Source organism: Ips typographus, linkage group LG11 (assembly GCF_016097725.1).
Source record: "Ips typographus isolate SLU linkage group LG11, UJ_Ityp_2.0, whole genome shotgun sequence".
Lineage (NCBI taxonomy): Eukaryota > Metazoa > Arthropoda > Insecta > Coleoptera > Curculionidae > Ips > Ips typographus.
In genome coordinates, this window is record NC_138432.1 from 4,158,106 (window position 1) to 4,180,898 (window position 22,793).

Genomic DNA, 22,793 nt, shown 5'->3' on the forward strand with positions numbered 1-22,793 from the left:
ATTTACGAGTGACATGAGTGTACTACATTGTATTTTATAAACTAGCTTGAGTTCGACTGAGCGTAGCTCTGTCATTTGAAATACTACAAAAAAGTGTAATTAATGAAAGTTGTAGAAAATTTTAAATTCTACAAGACTGTAAGAAGGTATTTTTGTCTTTAAGGGTATGGTTAAGGAGTTACAAAGCAAAATGTGACAGGGTGCACCAAACTGCTTTCTTTTAACTAACTCCATTTCGACTGAGCGTAGCTTCGTTATTTGACGAGGTACAAAATAGTCTAAATAAGAAAAAATAAAGAAAATTTTATCCTCTACAAAATTGTATTAAGGTGTTTTTGCACTTATGTGTTTAAGAAGTTTTTTAACTTCTCTTCTTTCTAAATATTAAATTTTCTAAATATAAAGGCATCAAATTGATGATATTACCTATTTACAGGAAAGACAACACTGCAGAAAAAGCGGACAAAGACTCAGATTACACCAATATGGTACTACTTCACTCAACCATTGTCTGAAGAGTTAATAGGAGTTTTAAGCGAAAAATTTGGTTTTGGGATACAATGACCAATAAAAATGACTTAAAAAGGTAAGTTATCCAATCTTGTTATTGGTCTTACATGAAAAATCCAAAACTAAACACAATTTTGGTTTTTATTAACCCAAAGCTCTAAGCTGGAGGAAATCTAATATGGAAACTGCGCCCGAGGAATAAAACAATACTTTCGGCCCGTCGGTAATCCTGAAACTGGCCATAAATCAGGAAGCAGAAAGAAAACCGTCGATGTTGTGTGCGTATTCCCTGAATGGGAAACGAAGCCACTATATCATCGGCCACGTTTCCGGACTGGAAAATCCCGGATAAAACGATGACTTGGATGATATTAATATTTTTTCGTGGAAAACAGCAGGGATGTTGCTATGCTGCCGAAAACACAGCACAAAAGCCACAAAGGTAATGTTATTCGGTTGTAAATGGGGTTTTTCCATAATTTTTTTCTGTTTAGTTGTCTAATAGGAAATTTTTGACGAGAAACTAAAAATATGTAAATTAACGAATATGTGGCAACGTTGCTAGTAACTCCAAAAATTACGGTTTTAATTGCGTGTCGGAGATTATTATCTTTTACAGAGTTACAAAACTCAAACACGTGACCTGAACACTGCATAAGATTTGAGGGTCACATGATGTTTGTAATGGCATGGCATCATGTCTACTTACGGAGCTTCGTAGAGATTTTTTGGACTGAAAAGAGGATAAAAAATGCTATAAAATGGTGTTTGAAAAAATTATATAACTTTTTCGGTTTATGAGATATATTAATTAAAAAATGTCACTTTTTGTGCGTTTGCCAAATTTGAAGCCTTGTGACGCTGTAATTTCCACTTCAATCTAAACTTTTTATATATCGCCGAAAAGAGGATGAAAAATTCTACAAAATGTCGCTTGAACAAATTTTCTAACTTTTTGAGTTTTTGAGATATTTCAATTCGAAAATTTGGGTCACTTTTTGTGAGTTTGCAGCGATGTTGCCAGGTTTGAAGCCTTGTGACGCTGTAAATTGTACTCCAATCTAGATTTTTTATATATCGTTGGAAAGAAGATGCAAAATGCTACAACTTTTAAGGCTTTTAAACGAATTTACTAACTTTTTCAGTTTTTGAGATATTTCAATTGAAAAATTGTGACACTTTTTGTGAGTTTACAGCTTTGCTGCCAGGTTTGAAGCCTTGTAAAGCTGTAATTTGCACTTCAATCTAGACTTTTTACATATCGTTGAAAAAAGGATGAAAAACGCTATAAAATGGTGTGTCAACGAATAATTTAGCTTTTTCGCTTCATGAGATATTTCAATTCAAAAATTGTGTCACTTTTTGTGAGTTTGCCAAGTTTGAAGCCTTGTGAGGCTGTAATTTGCCCTCCAATCTAGACTTTTTATATATCGTTGAAAAGAGGATGAAAAATGCTATAAAATGTCGATAGTATAAATTTTCTAACTTTGTCAGTTTTTGAGATATTTCACTTTGTGTCACTTTTTGTGCATTAACCAGACCAAATAAATGGCCAGCTAATGGTATTTTCTGGTTTTAAATACAATGTAAAACCAAGCATAAATGCCAAACTTGGTCAAAAAAAAAGTAACTTTCTTAGACTAATAAGGAATTAGTTGCGGTGGTTTTCGACTTATACTAGCAAGTTTAAATAATTATGAAAATTGAAACCTCAGAATAAGAAATTACGTATCAAATTTTTTTTCCTCTCCGTTCGTCTTTTACACGCTACGACGATGATTAATCAACGTGGCGAAAAAAACCCGCGATAAAGAAAATAAAGGAGGTCTTTTTCGTTAAATTTGTTTAATGAAGCATTAAAACTGTTTTTGTTTTCTCACGCTGCTACTTTACATTTTCACGGTTCTCCCCGGATTTACTGCGCTACGTTCTTGAATACTTTTTACTCATGTAAAACTCTTAAACGTTTCGAAATCGTTAATTTAAAATTTAACACTTTTTTTGAACATCCTGTATATGTTTAATCGTGTTGCGCTTAGCACGAGGGGAAAGAGCAGTTCGAGACGAACATTTTGAGCTTTTTACATTCGCTGAAACTCCAAAAATGGCGGGGATATGGAATTTTCAAAATTTTGATGCAATTTTCAAAAAAAAGTCAAATGTCTCGAGAACGGTTAGAGTTACGGAAATTTTGCCAGAGTTCATAAATGTTTACAATGACATTCGGTATTCAAAAGACTAGATTTACACCCCTTTATTGTAGGGTAAACGCGGTTACAGCTAGCAGAGTGTTAGTTTCAAATTGAATTGTTTTTTAAACACCCCGTATATGTTCAATCGTGTTTCGGTTAATATGAGATGAAAAAGCAGTTTAATACGAATATTTTCTGGTTCAAACCCCAAAAATTTGCAGAAATACGAAATTTTTCAGTATTTAAATGGAATTTTCAAAATTTTGATGCAATTTTCGAAATGAAGTAAAAAAGTCGAATATCTTGGAAACGGTTAGAGTTACGGAAATTTTGCAAGAGCAAAAATGTTCAGAATGACTTTTTGCACTTAGTGGACTAGGTTTACACCCATTAAGAGGAGGATAAATGCGGTCACAACTTGTTGTTTTTTGAACACCCTGTATATGTCCAATCGGGTTGTGGTTAACACGAGGTGAAAGAGCAGTTAAAGACAAACAATTCCAGCTTTTTACGGTCATTGAAACCCCAAAAATGATGGAGATAGGAATTTTCAAAATTTTGATACAATTTACAAAAAAAAAGTCAAATATCTCGAAAAATGTTTAGAGTGGCGGAGATTTAGCAGGAGACAAAAAATGATCAAAATGAGTTTCTGCATCCAGTGGACTAGGTTTACATCCATTTAGAAATGGGTAAACGCGGTCACATCTGGCTTCAAATTTAATTGTTTTTTGATCACCCTGTATATGTCCAATCGTGTTGCAGTTTGCATGGGATGCAAGAGCAGTTCAAGACAAACATTTTAAAATGTTTACAGTTGCTAAAACTCCAAAAATGACGGAGACAGGGAATTTTCAAAATTTTTATGCAATTTAAAAAAAATAAAGTAAAAAAAGTCGAATATCTCGGAAACAGTTAAAGTTACGGAAACCTTACAAGAGACCAAAAATGTCCGGAAAGATTTTTTACACCCAGTGGATTATGTTTACACCCACTTTGAACTTACACATTTCTGTTCTTGTTTTTTGGACACTCTGTATATGTCCAATCGTGTTACGGTTAACACAACGTAAAGAAGCAGTTCAAGACAGACACTTTGACCTTTTTACAGTCGCAGAAATTCAAAAAATAGCGTAGATTCTAAATTTTCAAAATGTTGATACACCCAACTAAAATCGAGGAAACGCGGTCACAATTGGTTTCAAATTTAGTTGTTTTCTGAACACCCTGTATATGTCCAACCAAGTTGCGGTAAGCACGAGGTAAAATAACAATTCAAGACAAACATTTTGAGCTTTTTACAGTCGCTGATACTCCAAAAATGACGGGGATATGGAATTTACAAAATTTTGATGCAATTTCCGAAATGAAGTAAAAATAGTGGAATATCTTAGGAACGGTTAGAGTTACGGAAATTTTGCTAGGGACCAAAAATGATTAGAATGACTTTCTACATCTAGTATGCTAGAATTACAGCCACTTTAGACAGGGTAAACGTGGTCATAACCGTAAATGTTAGAGCGTTAATTTCAACTTTAATTGGTTTGTAAACACCCTGTATTTGTTCAATTGGGTTGTGGTTAGCACTAAGTGAAAGAGCAGTTTAAGACAAACATTTTGAGCTTTTTAAAGCCGCTGATAGAACAGAACCAATATTTTGATTCAATTTTCAAAAAAAAGAAGTCGATTATCTCGGAAACGGTTAAAGTTACGAAAATTTTGCAATTATTATTATTATTTAATTTTTGACTATTTCTAGTAAAAAATGACAATTTATTTTTATACTATTTAGACTCTCACATGTTTTGAATGATCAGTTTTACACTAACTATAGTCTAAAAAAAATTGAACGCCAGTAAAAGTTAGTCCCAAAATCCTGTTTTCTTGACTATTTTAAGTGTCAAAAATGAATTCGTAAATCTCACAGATGACCAGATTTTAAAATCTTTTTGAACCATTTTAAAGTAAAAAATATACTACCCCAAGTAAACATTTTTGTCAATTTTGAATAATATCCAGTAATAGTAGACAATAGAGCAGGGGAATTAAGGAAAATTAAGTCTACCCCCTTATATCAAAGCCTCTAAACAATTTTGACAAATGTCATTTACATCACATACATATTATAGCAAAAAAACTATTTTTTAAAACTGCAATTTGGACGTCCATGTCTTCCTGAGGAAGCCTTCTTCAGGAAAATGACATTATTTTTTGATGGGCTATCTAATGGTGAATCACTCTGTCATTATTGCCAGTGTTGGTACTTTTCTTGGTTTAACAAAAAGTTAAAATCAAAATGACACTTCTAAAATGAACCAAAATTTGATGGGAAGAAGGCCCAGGTCAGATACTCACCATCATTACTAAAACCATAAATTCGGAGATATTAATTTCAGCTCATCCTTGGTGATAACATCATCTTATTAAGCAGGTGGACCACCTCAGACAAGCAATTAAAACCAGTCTTTTACACACAATATACAGGGTGTTACAAACTGGAGGATTCACTATGAACTGTCAAGTTTAAATTGAGGCAGAATCTGATTTTCTCCTTCTAGTTGCGTTGGAACACTTGTGGAAAGCATCTTTCGACCAACTGCAGTTAGGAAAAGTATATTGCTTTCCGCACTTGTTAGGAAAATGACGATTTGCCGGAATGATTGTTAATATTAAAGATATTTGATACAGATTCCTGAGGGAGTGGTGATTGCAAATCCGCAACCGCAACGAGTTTATTAATCCAATATTGATGTTGGATTAAAATTATAGAGCAGTCTTCCAGTATTGTTCGGTCGATGGGTTATTATTACTTCGGCTAATTACTAACCGGACTGGTTGCCAGTGCACTTCATTATTATGCCTCGGATGTAAATTACCTTTTTTAGACGAGGAAATTTTGATAAATCTGATTTCATCCCATACGAGTCAATCGTTATCAAGTATTATCGCTCTAGTGTGGTAAAATCACTCATTACGTAGGTAACTGAAGTAGATAAAGTACTTGTTCTTATTCTTATCGCATGAACTATTGACTTGGAAAAATGTCAAATATCAGAACTTGAAACGTTCCTGAGATATTGAGCAAAAAATGAGAATCAACTTTGACGCCCTCTAGCGGCTAAACCGGGCATCTTATCTGCGCTCGTTCAACGTCACGTGATAGCCCCATTCATTATCTTTCTTTTGCTGTACAGTGGTTTTATACATGGTGTTTCAAATAAGCGAGTTATGGGCGATACTGTACTACTGTACTAACGGCAACCATTTTGGATTTTCCTCAATCAAAGTGACTTTTTTAACTAATTTCAACCTTGAGAACACAAATCTGACCTCCATTTTTCTCTAACTGGCACCATTTCGGAGATGACCTTAAAATTATGTCAATTTTGACATTTTGCAGGGCGTGGCACTCTTGCAAAATGACATTTTGACAAATTACACTTTACGTCATTTTTGTACTATTAACCTGAAGGTATTTAGGCAGTTGAAATTAATTTTAAAAATAAAAAATTTTATGAAAAAATTCAGAAGGTATCCCCATAAAATTTCTTGACAATTCTAGTTTTTAATTTTTCACGATCAAACGGTGAATGGTACCGAGAAAGTGTATAGAAGCTCAAAGTTGCATCCCATCGAGGTGCATTTGTGGTCACAATTTCAGACCTCTAATCTGAAACGTTCCTGAGATATTGAGAAAAAACTGTAAAAAACAAGACTCAATTTTGACGCCCTCTAGCGGCTAAACGGAGCAACTTAGCTCTGCTCGCTCAACATCACGTGGTAGCCCCATTTATTGTCTTTCTTTTATTATACAGTGGTTTTATACAGTGTGTTTCAAATAAGCGAGTTATTTACGATTTTCTAGAAAAGTGCACCAAAATTTCACTCAAATTGGGAATTTCTGCTTTCGAGGGGGGTGGTCAAAATAAGGCTGCTGCAAAATCAATTGAATATCGTTACAAACATTTTACATCAAGTAGGCCTAGAATTTGACGTAGATTTCAAAAATCGAATAAAAAATTGGTCATCCCATTTGAAAAATTATAAATTTGGATTGTTGCTCAAATTTGGGACACCCTGTATACTGATGGATTATCTAGGAATAAGGTAAACATAAATATCTACAAAATTCCTATTTGGTAATTTTTTGATAAAATGATAATTAAACAAGTAACGAGGATGTTAAAAAATCAATGAATCACCCTGTATACTATTCCATTATATTGTCAATAACTCGGTTATTTTGACAGTTACAGTGTGGTTCAATATACCAATTTGTAGACCTTGAAATTCTCTTTTTACCACCTTCTATAGCGTTTTTTCCTAAAATGTTGAATAACTGAGTTATTTACTGTTAAAACTTAGTTGTGTGCTGTACAGTTTGAATTTGACAGTTTTCATTTTGACAGCCCAGAAATTTGTTATTTTGACAGTTACAGAGTAGTTCAATATACCAATTTGCAGCCCTTGAAAATCTCTTCTTACCACCCTGTATAGTGTTTTTTCCTAAAATGTCAAACAACTGTGTTATTTACTGTTAAAAATTTGTTGTTTGCTGTAAAGTTTGAATGTGACAGTTTTCACTTTGACAGCCCATAACTCTGTTATTTTGACAGTTACGGGGTAGTTCAATATACCAGTTTGTAGCCCTTGAAATTCACTTTTGACCACCCTGTATAATGTTTTTTTCCTAAAATTTTGAATAACTCAGTTATTTACTGTTAAAAGTTAGTTGTGTGCTGTAAAGTTTGAATGTGGCAGTTTTTACTTTGACAGCCCAGAACTTTGTTAATCTGACAGTTACAGGGTGGTTCAATACACCAGTTTGTAGCCCTTGAAATCTTTTAACCATCCTGTATAGCGTTTTTTCCTTAAATGTCGAATAACTGAGTTATTTATTGTTAAAACCGAGTTGTTTGCTATAAAGTTTGAATTTGACAGTTTTTATTTTGACAGCCCCTAACTTTGTCAGTTTGACAGTTACAGGGTGGTTCAATACATCGATTTGCAGCCCTTGAAATTCACTTTTGACCACCTTCTATAGCGTTTTTACCTAAAAGGTCGATCAACTGTGCTATTTATTGTTAAAACTGAGTTGTTTGCTGTAAAGTTTGAATGTGACAGTTTTCACTTTGACAGCCCATAACTCTGTTATTTTGACAGTTACGGGATTGTTCATACTCGAATAACTGAGTTATTTATTGTTAAAACTGAGTTGTTTGCTGTAAAGTTTGAATTTGACAGTTTTCACTTTGACAGCCCATAACTCTGTTATTTTGACAGTTACGGGATTGTTCATACTCGAATAACTGAGTTATTTATTGTTAAAACCGAGTTGTTTGCTATAAAGTTTGAATTTGACAGTTTTTATTTTGACAGCCCCTAACTTTGTCAGTTTGACAGTTACAGGGTGGTTCAATACATCGATTTGCAGCCCTTGAAATTCACTTTTGACCACCTTCTATAGCGTTTTTACCTAAAAGGTCGATCAACTGTGCTATTTATTGTTAAAACTGAGTTGTTTGCTGTAAAGTTTGAATGTGACAGTTTTCACTTTGACAGCCCATAACTCTGTTATTTTGACAGTTACGGGATTGTTCATACTCGAATAACTGAGTTATTTATTGTTAAAACTGAGTTGTTTGCTGTAAAGTTTGAATTTGACACATAACTCCCTTCTGACGCCCTTGAAGACAAAATGTCCCTCTTGCGTTTTTGTAGAAAATTAAATTTTCTACAATTTTTGTTTGTGGCCTAGTTACTATTGAATTTCCGTAAACCTGATAATATAAACTGAATATTACTAACCAAACAGAAAAAGTGTTGACGGTAAAATCTTCTAGTCTAATGTGGTAAATACCGTATAGGAATCATATTCATAATTTACCAGGCGTGCAGCGAATATGACTCAGATTTATTTAATAGATATTCAAAATGTTATATGGTATTTTGCTTCTGCAGCTAGTTTATTTATGGCTTCTTCATGACTTCGATATTTCGTACTTAATCACTAGTTTTGCGTTTTCGATTTATAACCGCCTTCAGTGAACCGAGTTTTGCATGCCGATGCGAGATTTAGAACTTGTGAGGCCACAAAGAAATTGATACAATCTTGTTCTATCGAGCTGTTGATTTATTGCTTTACATTCTGAGCAAAATGAGAGAAAATCTCGAATACAATATTGGTAGGATTTGACTATAGAAGCTTCTCTATTTTAGCACAATATTGATTTTGAAATGTTCCAAGATCATCATAAGCACACAATAAGAAAAATGTGTAAAAGTTGTAAAAAATTCCCAAATCTATGTTTTAATTTTTGTTTAAATTATTTTAATTTGCTTTTTTTTAATAGTATTAATTTGTATTAATTAACTATGAAAATTATTATTATTAACGTGTAACAGTATTGGGGCCAATATTATTTTTGTTTATGAATATAAAATGGTGTAGTTTAAAAAATCCACCTATTTGCAGATGATTTGTCAAAATATTGTATTTTTATCGAAAATAATATAATTGAAATGCCAGCAAAATGTCGGTAACTCTAACCGTTTCTGAGATATTGGACTTTTTTTACTTGTAAATTAGGATAATGATCAATGTGGCAACGTTGCACAAAAACTAGTACTAAACAAGGGTCTTTTTGGAATAGTTGCTGAAATCTGATTTTATTTATTATTAATTAGTAATTTTAGTTTGACTTGGGATCAAATGCATTTTATACCTCCATCAGTGCATTTTAGACATTTGTGACATTTAAATAACCATACCTGACTTATTTAAGTTTATTCTGAAAGTGACAACTGTCAAAACTTTCACCCTAAATCCATAAAACTATAAAACGCTCCCCAAAACTATTCAAATCAGTATAAACAATAGTTAAACTAATCTATATTTTTATAAGTGATATTTTGACAGATGTGACATTTGACAGACAGTTTAGGATGCTTTTTGGTTTCGTCTAAACTTGGAAACTGTCAAATTAAAGTCCGCAAAGGTACAAAATAACAAAACATATTTGAAAAGCAAAACAATCAGTTTGATTTGGATTAAATACATTTTATAGCTCTATGAATGCACTTTTGACGCTTGGCTGCCTGTTTTTGACACTTTGCTTTCGCATGAATGTGACAACTGTTAAAATCCTCTCCATAAAACTATAAATGTAGAGCACATTCACGAAAAATAGTAAATTTTGTTAAACTACAGCACAAAAGACTAAAAACTCACTTTTCTACAGTAATTTGAAAAACACCACTTTTTCCTATTTCAGAAACTTATTATAAATATTTTAGCAATTTTTTGGTAACTAGGAATTATTAAAAATAATAAAATCATATGAGAAAATCTTAAAATGATACTATCAAAACATAGTTTAATCTTAATTTCTCGCATTATTAAAAATAGTAGTATTATTAACCAAGGTTTAGACAGAAGCTTTTATTGAAGTCAAAATTAAATCCCGAAGAGAAAAGCGACCGCTAATTCCAGCGCCCCCTTGCGGCTTAACCGTGAAAGTAAATACACTGTCGGATAATCTACAGTTCGGTCCATCTATTTACTCCTATGCACTTTTCCTGTAGCTTTTTAAATAACGCAGTTATTGGCTGTTAAAGAGACGTGTGTGAGTGTAGGACAAATTTCAAAATAACCGGCATTTTAGCGCCCCCTAACGACTGAACGGTGAAAGTAGTCACACTGCCAGAAAGCTTACAGTTCACTCTACTTTTACTCATATGGGGTTTTCCTGTAATTGTTCAAAATATGGAGTTATTGAAGTTAAAGAAAAGTATGCAATTGTAGGACAAATTTCAAAATAGCGACCGTTTGAACGCCCTCTTGCGGCTTAACCAGTAGACGTAGTAGTGTAAGCGGCAGTTTTCAAGTAATTCAATCACCTTTTTCAGCTTTAGGCTTGAAAATTGACTTGAAACTCTTAAATTTGACTGGAAAGTCGATTTGGAAGTAATTCAAACACTTTTGGGTTTGAAAATTGACTTTAAGGGACTGAAATTTTGGCTCACAATTTTAGAGGAAAATTTTTGGAAAAAAAATCACAGGTAATCTACTGAATCAAGGCTACTTTGAGCCCAAAAATCAAGGCCCTAAACCAAAAATTAGAGAGTAGACTAGATTTTTGACCTAAGTCAATAATGGTCATTAATGTAGAGAAAACTAATTTCCCAAGTTACTAATCGATCAATAATGAGTTTAGACCTAAGTTTTTATTGACCGTATGTCAAGATTAAATCCCGAAGAGAAAAGCGACCACCAATTCCAGCGCCCCCTTGCGGCTTAACCGTGAAAGTAAATACACTGTCGGATAATCTACAGTTCGGTCAATCTATCTACTCCTATACACTTTTCTTGTAGCTTTTTAAATAACTGAGTTATTGGCTGTTAAAGAGACGTGTGTGAAAGTAGGACAAATTTCAAAATAACCGTCATTTTAGCGCCCCCTAACGGCTGAACGGTGAAAGTAGTCGCACTATCAGAAAGCTTACAGTTTACTCTATCTTTACTCATATGGGTTTTTCCTGTAATGGTTCAAAAAAATGGAGTTATTGAAGTTAAAGAAAAGTATGCAATTGTAGGACAAATTTCAAAATAGCGACCGTTTGAACGCCCTCTTGCGGCTTAACCAGTAGACGTAGTAGTATAAGAGGCAGTTTTCAAGTAATTCAGTCACTTTTAGGCTTGAAAATTGCCTTGAAACTCTTAAATTTGACTGGAAAGTCAGATTTTAAGTAATTCAGACACTTTTGGGTTTGAAAATTGACTTTAAGGGACTGAAATTTTGGCTCACAATAACCACAATTTTAGAGGAAAATTTTTGGAAAAAAAATCACAGTTAATCTACTGAATCAAGGCTACTTTGAGCCCAAAAATCAAGGCCCTAAAGCAAAAATTAGAGAGTAGACTAGATTTTTGACCTAAGTCAATAATGGTCATTAATGTAGAGAAAACTAATTTCTCAAGTTACTAATCGGTCAATAATGAGTTTAGACAGAAGCTTTTATTGACCGTATGTCAAGATTAAATCCCGAGGAGAAAAGCGACCACCAATTCCAGCGCCCCCTTGCAGCTTAACCGTGAAAGTAAATACACTGTCGGATAATCTACAGTTCGGTCAATCTATTTACTCCTATACACTTTTCCTGTAGCTTTTTAAATAACGGAGTTATTGGCTGTTAAAGAGACGTGTGTGAGTGTAGGACAAATTTCAAAATAACCGTCATTTTAGCGCCCCCTAACGGCTGAACGATGAAAGTAGTCACACTGTTACTTACAGTTCACTCTATGGGTTTTTCCTGTAATTGTTCAAAATATGGAGTTATTGAGGTTAAAGGAAAGTATGCAATTGTAGGACAAATTTCAAAATAACGACCGTTTGAACGCCCTCTTGCGGCTTAACCAGTAGACGCAGTAGTATAAGAGGCAGTTTTCAAGTAACTCAGTCACTTATGGTTTCGAAAATTGATTTTAAAAGACTGAGATTTTAGCTCACAATCACTACATCTTTAGAAGAACATTTTTGAAAAAAACAATCACCGTTAGTCTACTGAATCAAGGCTACTTTGAGTAAGTAAGTAACTAGAAAGTTACTAATCGGTCAATAATGGTATGGTTTATCATGTTGGTGGAAAAAAAAACTTAATATTCGATCAAAGCAAATCATCCATATCAACAAAGAGGTAAACGAGCAAAAAAGCTAATGATCGAAATATACAGTTGATCAAATTTGAATTGTAAAAATGGCGGGATGACAGCAGGTAAAAAATTGTTGACAATGGGCAGCTCAGTTGCAAATTATAACGCGGAGTGTACGCCAGTTTTTGTGACGATGTCGGCCGCTTTGAGCCACTTGCATACATTTCTACCAACATTTAAATAATTTATATGTATGTGTACGCATTGGAGAGTCACTTTTTCAATTGTGCCGCGAACAATGCGTCCGACGAAGACGACATCTGACGGAAACTTGCTCCCCGATGATGGACAAGTCGTACCAGTGGCGTACCAGATCAATTCCTTCCAGATCAAGTCTAAAGGGAAAAATTGTAGATAATTTAATTCTCTACCAAAACCTTTGAGAGACCTTTTGCCCTTAATGGCGTCAGAAGAGAATTATTTTCCGAAAACTAAGACAAGATGGCCAATAATTAATTATGTATTTTCATTTTAATCAATTTAACATCAATTCGCGCACGTCTCTGCTTAAAAAACCACTCGAATCATACGAAAGTACCGAAAAAAGTTACACAAAGAAGAACGACAAGAAGTGGGGCAAAAAATGAAAACGTGACTTTTTACGTTTGTGGGAACAATGCCTTAATTAAAACTAAAATTCCAATATTTTCGGAAAAATACGTTGATTTCAAAAGCCAAACATATTGCAAAGAAGAATTAAATGCTATCAGTACCAAAAAAAGAAGAGTAGAAGAATCTTTCCAATGATTGAGTTGGCTAATTGCTCAAAAACTCAGAAAGAAGACTAAGTGATTGATCTTAAAATTCCAACATATTTTAAAGAAGAATTAAATGACTGAGTTGGCTAATTGCCCAGAAATTCTGAAAGAAGACTTTATATTTTCTCATTTCTAACACTTTAAATTTGACGGTTTTAAATTTAGTTTTGACTTTTTTTCAGTCACATTTGTTTTTTTTTTGTATTTAACACTTTTAAGATATTTTTTGTAATCCTTTAATTTCTTATTATCTTATTTTTTATGCGACTCTCTCTTTTGTTCATTCTTCTTTTTCGTTACCAAGTAGCTAGACGAAAACAAAGAAAAAACGAGTGAAATAAAATAAAAGAAGACGAAACGAGAGAGGAGGGAGAACGGTAGAGGAATAGTGAGAATTCAAAGGATTAGAAAGCGAAAACTAAAGAGACAAGTCAACCAGTCAGAGTCAAAAAAAAAGACAAGGAGAAAAAGAGAGGAAAGGGGCAATAGCAGAAAGCGAGAAAGAGACAACGAATCTGACAGAAAGAGCGGGAAACCGCGTTATAAAAAAGTGGATATTAAAATGAAAGCTGTCGAATTCAGTCAAACTTTACGAAATAACTCAGTTTTTAGGAATTTTTGCTGTAGATATTATATAGGGTGATCAAATATAGGTTTAAAGGGCTTTAAAATGACATACTCCACCAACCAGTAACTGTCAAAATAACCCTAAAAATGAATATATTGAAAGAAGTGTAAATGTCCAATATTGACATTTCCAAGTAAATTTTTACATTTCTAAGTAAATTTTAAAGTTTCTTAGTTGTCTCGTTTTTCAAGTCAGTTTCTAAATTTTTCAGGCAATTTTTAAGTTTTCCAATTAATTTTCTTAGTAAAAACCAAAAAATTATGGTCAGAAATTTAAAAATTGGCTTGTTAAGTCAATTCTCAATTTCTAAGACATTTTGGAAATGTAAAAATGGTCTATAACACTTGAAATCTGAATAAAAAACTTGCAAACTAATTTGAAAACGTGAAAATTTACTTGAAAATGTAAAAATTGGATAGAATACTTGAAAATTCACTTGTTAACGTAAAAATTGACTAGGAAACTTGAATATTGAATTAGAAACGTGTCATTTAACTCAAAATATTTAAAAACTGACTTGGATACATACAAATTGACTGGAAAACATGAAAATATGACTTAAAAAAGTAAAAATGTATCTAAAAATTTGTAAATTGAATTTAAAGTTTAAAAATTGACGTAGAAACTTCATAACTTACTTGAAAATGAAAAAATTTGGTAGAATACTTGAAAATTCACTTGTTAACGTAAAAATGGACTAGAAAACTGGAAAATTGAACTAGAAACGTGTCATTTAACTAAAAAACTTGAAAACTGGCTTGGACACATACAAATTGACTGGAGAACATAAAAATATGACTTGGAAAAGTAAAAATGTACTTAAAAATGTGTAAATTGAATGTAGAATTAAAAAATTGACGTAGAAATATGAAAACTTACTTGAAATTGTAAAAATTGAATAGAATACTTGATAACGTAAAAATTGGCTAGGTAACATTTACTTAAAAATTCAGAAATGGACTGTGATATTTGCAAATTGAATAGAGAACTTGACGTAGAACGTGTCATTTAACTAAGAAACTTGAAAACTGGCTTGGACACATACAAATTAACTGAAAAACATAAAATATGACTTGGAAATGCAAAAATTGACTTAAAAATGTGCAAATTGAATGTGAAGTTTGAAAATTGACGTAGAAAATTGCAAACTCATTTGAAAACGTGAAAACTGACTTAAAAATGCATAAATATGATAGAATACTTGAAAGTTTACTTAAAAATTCAGAAATGGACTGTGAAACTTATAAATTGAATAGAACACATGAAAATTGATTTATAAACGTGACAAAACGTTAAAACTGACTTGAAAATGTAAAAAATTTGATAGAATACTTGAAAATTTACTTAAAAATTCAGAAATGAATTGTAAAACTTGAAAATTGATCTAGAAGCTAAGATTTAACTAAGAAACTTGAAAGCTAACATGGACACATAAAAATTTACTAAAAAACATAAAATATGACTTGAAAATGTAAGAATTTACTTTTAAATGTGTAAATTGAATGTGCAGTTTGAAAATTGACGTAAGAACTTGAAAAATGAATTTAAAACGTGAAAACTGACTAAGAAACTTGAAAACTGACTTAAAAATGTAACAATTGGATAGAATACTTGAAAGTTTACTTGAAAAATCAGAAATGGACTGGTTAAACTTGTAAATTGAATAGAAAATTTGAAAATAGACTTAGAAACGTGTCATTTAACTGAAAAACTTGGAAAACTGACTTGGACAAGTACAAATTGATTGGAAAACATAAAATATGACTTGAAAATGCAAAAATTTACCTAAAAATGTTTGAATTAAATGTGATGATTGAAAATTGACGTAGAAAATTGTTACCTGATTTGAAAACGTGAAAACTGACTAAGAAACCTTAAAACTGACTTAAAAATGTAAAAATTAGATCGAATACCTGTTTTAATATGAAAACTTACTTGAAAACTTGAAATTGTACTTATTAACAATTCAAAAATGAACTATGAAACTTGTAAACTGACTTAAAAACATACAAATTGACTAGAAAAAATTTAAAAAACTTGAAACTGGAATTTTTAGCTATTCTATCTAATATTGTCATTTTCAAGTCAATTTTTACATTTTTAAATTTTTTTGTCAGTTTTTAAGCCAATTTTCGTATATTTACATTATCAAGAATTTTTAAGTTTTCCACTTAATTGCCTTTGTAAAAACCAAAAAATTATTGTCAGAAATTTGAAAATTAGCTAGCTATATATTTAGCTATTTTTGGTCTAAGTGTTTAGGTCCATTTTCATCATTTTTAACTTTTTCAAGTTTGTAGGTTAATTTTAATGTTTCCAAGTCAAATTTGCAGTTTAGGCATTTTTATTATATAGGGTGATCAAAGGTAGGTTTTAAAAGCTTCAAAGTGACATACTCAATATCATCCAGTGACTGTCAAAATAAGTCTAAAAATTAATATAACAAATAAAGTTTAAAGAGAACAGATTAATATTATGCCAAACTCTAAAAGCAGAAACTATGTTCGATTATTCCTCTTTTCACCAATCAGACGATAATATGACAGTTATCACGTGACTGTCCTAATCATACAATGATGTGTCACGTGACAACTTTGTCTAGCAATGAGTAACTAACTAATTACAACTAATTATAAATATAAAAAAATGTAAAAAAAAATTAAAATATTGTTTTCACCTGTCTGTTACATAGTGTTACGTCATCCTATTGTACCTTGATTATCACTATACTAATATTCGAGACAGGTGGGGCAGAAACATTTGATACTCAAATTTCTGTCAGAAAAATTTAGAAATAATTTTTGATTTTTTTTTTGCTGTGGTCATGGTCGCAATACAATCAATCACCCTGTACATACACACATATACGTCGAACCATTGTTTAATATTTATGAAAATATAAGTTCAACGGATCTTTCGTCTCATAACTCGTTGTCATTCAGCAAGTTTTTATACGCATCTCGGGTGGATCATTATAATGAGCAGCATTATACAATTAAATAAACATGGGAGTCCCGATACGAATTTGAAATTAGTTTTTTGCCTCTCACGTTTGTATTTCAACGATTTTAATTAGGAAAAATATTGCTTTATGATAATCCGCTGCATTTTGCAACATTTATCACTGCGTTTTGCTACTTTTAAGTCTTCAGGTCGTAAATTCAACTACCTTTGAAAACTGAAGGTGTCAATTACCGATCGATTTCTTAGCCAGTTTTAGTAGGAACGTGTTATCCCCAATAGATAAGTGGTTTTGCTGCCATATCCGTACACAAATTGAATTATATAAGTAACGAAACAGTTAAATTAAATCAAAATCACTGTTAAAGTGTGCACATACTAATTATACCGTTAAACTTGTGTTTTTATGCTGTTTTCAAGATTGCAATGAGGTCAACTAAAGTTAATAGTAACGCAGAGATTTACCTTGAAAGACACCTTTAAAGAAACACAGTTTTTTTTTCAAAACATACTTTAATCCTAAGACATTTGTGGCGTGGGTAACTGCCAACATTGCAATGTGGTGTCAAAGTTTGAACTGTCAGAAACACAGTTTGAAAGGATAGTCAGGGACAAAATCGTCTGTAAAGCCCAGTTGGAGTGAGAAAATGACTGTTTTAAGCATATTTTTGGAATCCTTATTGAATTTCCTATCTAATGAGATAAAAAACACTTTAAAATTAGGTAAAGTGAAAGAGAAAAGTGGTGTCAAAATTTGAACTGCCAGAAATACAGTTTGAAAGGACAGTCAGGGACTAAATTGCCTGTCAAACCCACTTCAAGTGAGAAAATTACTGTTTTAAGCGCATTTTTGGAATCCTTATTAAATTTCCTATCTAATGAGGTAAAAAAACACTTTCAAATCAGGTAAAGTCAGAATGAAAAGGGTTTTCAAAGCTTGAACTGCCAGAAACACAGTTTGAATAGACAGTCAGGAACAAAATTTTCTGTAATACCCACTTGGAGTGAGAAAATGACTGTTTTAAGCACATTTTTGGAATCCGTATTAAATTTCCTATTTAATAAACTTAAAAACACTACAGAATAAGGTAAAGTTAAGAAGAATAGTGGTGTCAAAATTTGAAATGCCAGAAATACAGTTTGAAAGAACAGTCAGGGGCAAAATGGCCTGTAAAATCCACTTGCAGTGAGAAAATTACTGTTTTAAGCACATTTTTGGAATCCGCATTAAATTTCCTATCTAATGAGGTAAAAAAACACTTTCAAATTAGGTAAAGTCAGAGAAAAAAGTGGTGTCAAAATTTTAAGTACCAGATATACAGTTTGAAAGGACAGTCAGGGACTAAATTGCCTGTCAAACCCACTTTAAGGGAGAAAATGACTGTTTTAAGCACATTTTTGGAATCCGTATTAAATTTCCTATTTAATAAACTTAAAAACACTACAAAATAAGGTAAAGTCAAGAAGAATAGTGGTCTCAAAGTTTGAACTGCTAGAAATACAGTTTGAAATAACAGTCAGGGGCGAAATGGCCTGTGAAACCCACTTGGAGTGAGAAAATGACTGTTTTAAGCACATTTTTGGAATCCTTATTGAATTTCCTATCTAATGAGGTAAAAAAACACTTTCAAATTAGGTAAAGTCAGAGAGAAAAGTGGTGTCAAAGCTTGAACTGCCAGAAATACAGTTTGAAAGGACAGTCAGGGACAAAATCGTCTGTAAAGCGCAGTTGGAGTGAGAAAATGACTGTTTTAAGCACATTTTTGGAATCCTCATCAAATTTCCTGTCCAATAAACTTAAAAAAGCACTACAAAATCAGGTAGTCAGAAAGAAAAGTGACGTCAAAATTTGAACTGCCCGAAACAACAGTTTGAAAGGACAGTCAGGGACAAAATTGCCTGTAAAACCCACTTGTGGTCAGAAAATGACAGTGTTGAGCACATTTTTGGAATCCTTATTGAATCTCCTATCTAATAACATAAAAAATCACTTTCAAATTAGGTAAAGTCAGAGAGAAAAGTGGTGTCAAAGTTTGAATTGCCAGAAACCCAGTTTGAAAGACAGTCAGGGACAAAATCGCCTGTAGAGCCCAGTTGCAGTGAGAAAATGACTGTTTTAAGCATATTTTTGGAATCCTAATTGAATTTCCTATCTAATGACATTAAAAACACTTTCAAATTAGGTAAAGTCAGGAAGAAAAGTGGTATCAAAGTTTGAACTGCCACAAATACAGTTTGAAAGGACAGTCAGGGACAAAATCGCCTGTAAAACTAAGTTGGAGTGAGAAAATGGCTGTTTTAAGCACATTTTTGGAATCCTAATTAAATTTCCTTTGTAAAATTACCGCTAGGTGGTACCGTTCTTGATATGACCTTGAAAAATATAGATTTTTGACAGTTTTGAACACTTTTTGTGGCGTAGCTCTCTTTTAAAAGCCAAACCCAAAGGTATTTGTATTTTTTTGAACACCCTGCATATTTTCAATTGCGTCGGGTGCAGCACGAGATAAAAGAGCAGTTCAAGACGAACATTTTAAGCATCTTACAATCGCTGATATTCCAAAAAGGGCGAAGATACGGAATTTGCAAAATTTCCCAAAAAAAAAGTCCAATATCTCGAAAACGATTAGTTACGGAAATTCGGAAAGAGACATAACTGAATATTAAGTCTTAACGTTTACTTTTTTATGACAAAAAATAGCGTGCTTGGTTACATTTTTTGCTTATAAAGCATATTCACTAATAACATTGGAAATAAGCTGTCATAGAAAATTCAAAAAAAAAAAAACAAATTTAAATTACTTTTTGTTATACTCTTCTAGAGATAAAATACAATATTAACTAGCAAAAATATCATTTTTCGTATTTTGCTTTTTTTAAATTTTAATATCTCGGAAACGAGAAAGGCTAGGAAAACGGATTTTTGCTCATTTTGTAGGACTTTTCACGCTCTTTCGAATGACATTTGAATGAAATCGATTCTGTAACAGAAATTAGATGGTTTTAATAAGGTTGTTATGGAGTGCGAAAAAAAATTAAAAAATGCTTAAAAACAGTACAATTTTTCTTTTATTGAGGGGAAAGTATAGTAAAAATTAATAAAAAATGTAAAATTACACAGTATTTCACTATGAATCGAATGTATGCAAAATTGTTTAGTTTTTTGAGAAGATAACTTTGTCTAAAAGTCAGTTTGGTGTAATTTCAAAATTTTCCTAAAAATGTTTTGAAAAAGGACAATTTCCAAAAATAAATGTTTTTTTTTTGTAAAATAGCTTTGTTATTTCCAATTAAAAAATTTTTATTAAAAAGATTGTTATTAACTAGTTGAAATTTGTGATTAAAATTCAAAGGCGAATAAACATTTAATTGATCACTTTACAGACTGGTTACTGTCAGGGGAGGGAGGGGCAAAGGGGGGAGGGGCAAAACCGCATACGAAAGGAATTTTTATAGCATTTTGTTGGAGTGTACGGTTCTCTGTAATCCCGCATTTTATTAACAAATTGCGACAATTTAGTCGCAATTAAAATAGATTTGAATGGTTTATGAGCGGTCTGCGAGCAGTTAAGACAAAGTTAATTTTTATAGTGCGGAATTACCCTTATTTTTGTGTTTTATTTTTAATTACAAAAACACGCCGCAACTAGTAATAATCGTTTCGATGTAAAATCCAGAATATATTATGTAGTAGTTTTATCAGTCATACACAGTAATACAACACAAAATTTTGACATAAAAAACTAAGTTTTTTACTACTATCCAGTCTTGGTGCAGCTCGTTATGCCGATGATACTGTCTTGTTAGTCGATGATAACCAGAGACTTTGATTTCAGAATGGGGGATATGAAGAATCTGATGCACTTCAAAACGACAATCAAAAAAGTGAATACACCGATAAATATACCGGGTGGTCCGAAAATTGCATTGATCGATTATGGAAAATTGGAAAATTCCATTTGAATGAGAAAAATTGGAAAATTTGGAAACTCACTAAAATCAAGCAGGTTTGTTTATTGAAATTATTTATAAGACTAACCCAACCCAACCTTCTTCAACCATAACCTAAATTGTTCGTAAGTTTTTAACAAAATTTCAAAAATTTGGAAGCAATTTACAAAAAAAGTTAAATATCTCAGAAACGGTTAAAGTTATGAAAATTTTGCATCAGATCAAAAATGTTCAGAATGACTTTCTGCACCCAGCGGACAAGGTTTACACCCACTTGCAAACCACCACAAACCAGGTAAACGCACTCACAACTGGTGGAGCAACTTCAAAATTAAACTGTTTTTTTGGACAGCCTGTATAAGTTTATTCGTATCGGGGTGAGAACGAGGTGAAAGAGCACTTAAATACGAACTTTTTGAGCTTTTTTTGGTTGCTGAAACCCCAAAAATGGCGGAGATACTGAATTTTTAAAATTTGGATGCAATTGTCAAAAAAAATTAAACAAAGTCAAATATTTCGGAAACGGTTAAAGTTACGAAAATTTTTAAAGAAAGTAGCTAAAACTTTTTAAAATGGCGGAAATACGGAATTTTCAAAATTTGGATGCATTTTCAAAAAAAAAAGTTCAAAAGGCTAATATCTCGAAAATGGTTAAAGTTACGGAAATTTTGCAGAAGACTAAAATTGTTCAGAATGACTTTCTGCACCGACTGGGCTAGGTTTACACTCACTTAGAAGCGGTTCAAAGCGGTCACAACTAGTAGAGCGTTAATTTCAAAATTAAATTGTTTTTTGGACACCCTGTATATGCTTAATCGTACTGCAGTTAGCACGAGGTGAAAGAACATTTCAAAACGAACATTTTGAGCTTTTTGCAGTTATCGGAAACCCAAAAATGGCAGAGATCCGAAATTTTCCAAATTTGGAAGCAATTGTCAAAAAAAAAACAAAGTTAAATATTTCCGAAAAGGTTAAAGTTACGAAAATTTTTAAAGAAACCAAAAATTTTCAAAATTACTTTCGCCATTCAGTGGAATAAGTTTACACCCACTTAGAATCGGGTAAACGAGGTCAAAACTGGCAAATCTTTAGTTTCAAGTTTAACTGATTTTCTTTTGGTTTTTTTGAACACCCTGTATATGCTCAATCGTACTGCCGTTAGCACAAAAGGAAAGAACATTTTTAGACAAACATTTTGAGTTTTTTACGGTAGCTGAAACTTTAAAAATGGCGGAGATACGGAATTTTCAAAATTTTGATGCAACTTCCAAAAAAAAAGTAAAAAAGTCGAATATCTCGGAAACGTTTAGAGTTACGGAAATTTTGAATAAGACTTAAAATATTTAAACTGACTTTCTGCACTCAGTGAAGTAGGTTTCGACCCACTTAAAGCAGGTAAACGCGGTCAAACTAATTTAAAATTTAACTTTTTTTGGATCCCCCTGTATATGTTCAATCGTGTTGCCTTTAGCACAAACTAAAAAAGCAGTTCAAGACGAACATTTTGAGCTTTTTACACTTGCTGAAACCCCAAAATTGACGGAGATATGAAATTTTTAAAATTTGGATGCAGTTTTCAAAAAAAGTCGAGTATCTCGAAAACGGTTAGAGCTACGGAAATTTTGAAAGATACTAAAAATATTTAAGCTAATTTTTTGCATCCAGTGGACTAGGTTTACACCCACTTAGAACCGTGTAAACGTGATTTACAACTGGGAGAGCTTTAATATCAAATTGAACTGTTTTTTGAACACCCCAAAAACGGCGGAGATACGAAGTTTTCTAATTTGGATTCAATTTTCAAAAAAAGTCAAACATTTCGGAAACGGTTGAAGGTTCTTCTAGCACAAAGTGAAAGAGCAGCTCAAGACGAACATTTTGAGCTTTTTACAGTCTCTAACTTCAAAAATACGGAATTTTTTAAAAATTTGAATGCAATTTCCAAAAAAGTCGAATATCTCGGAAACGGTTAGAGTTAAGGAAATTTTGCGAGAGATGAAAAATGTTCAGAATGACTTTCTGCACCTATTGAGTCAGGTTTACACGTTCAAACAACGTTACAAACACGTTTGTGTTTAACA

The 22,793-nt window shown here is 32.3% G+C and overlaps 1 long non-coding RNA gene across 2 annotated transcripts in view; it reads left to right on the plus strand.

The window, feature by feature from the left end:
• The window catches only part of LOC145735893 (uncharacterized), a 49,949-nt gene that overhangs the window by 23,025 nt on the left and 4,131 nt on the right, over positions 1-22,793 (plus strand). The window contains exons 3-5 of one of the 2 annotated variants that reach the window (XR_014179779.1): positions 437-586; positions 666-952; positions 20,598-20,768. This is a non-coding gene — a long non-coding RNA (uncharacterized LOC145735893). The remainder of the gene's footprint in view (positions 1-436; positions 587-665; positions 953-20,597; positions 20,769-22,793) is intronic. The other variant, XR_014179780.1, reaches the window with a different exon arrangement.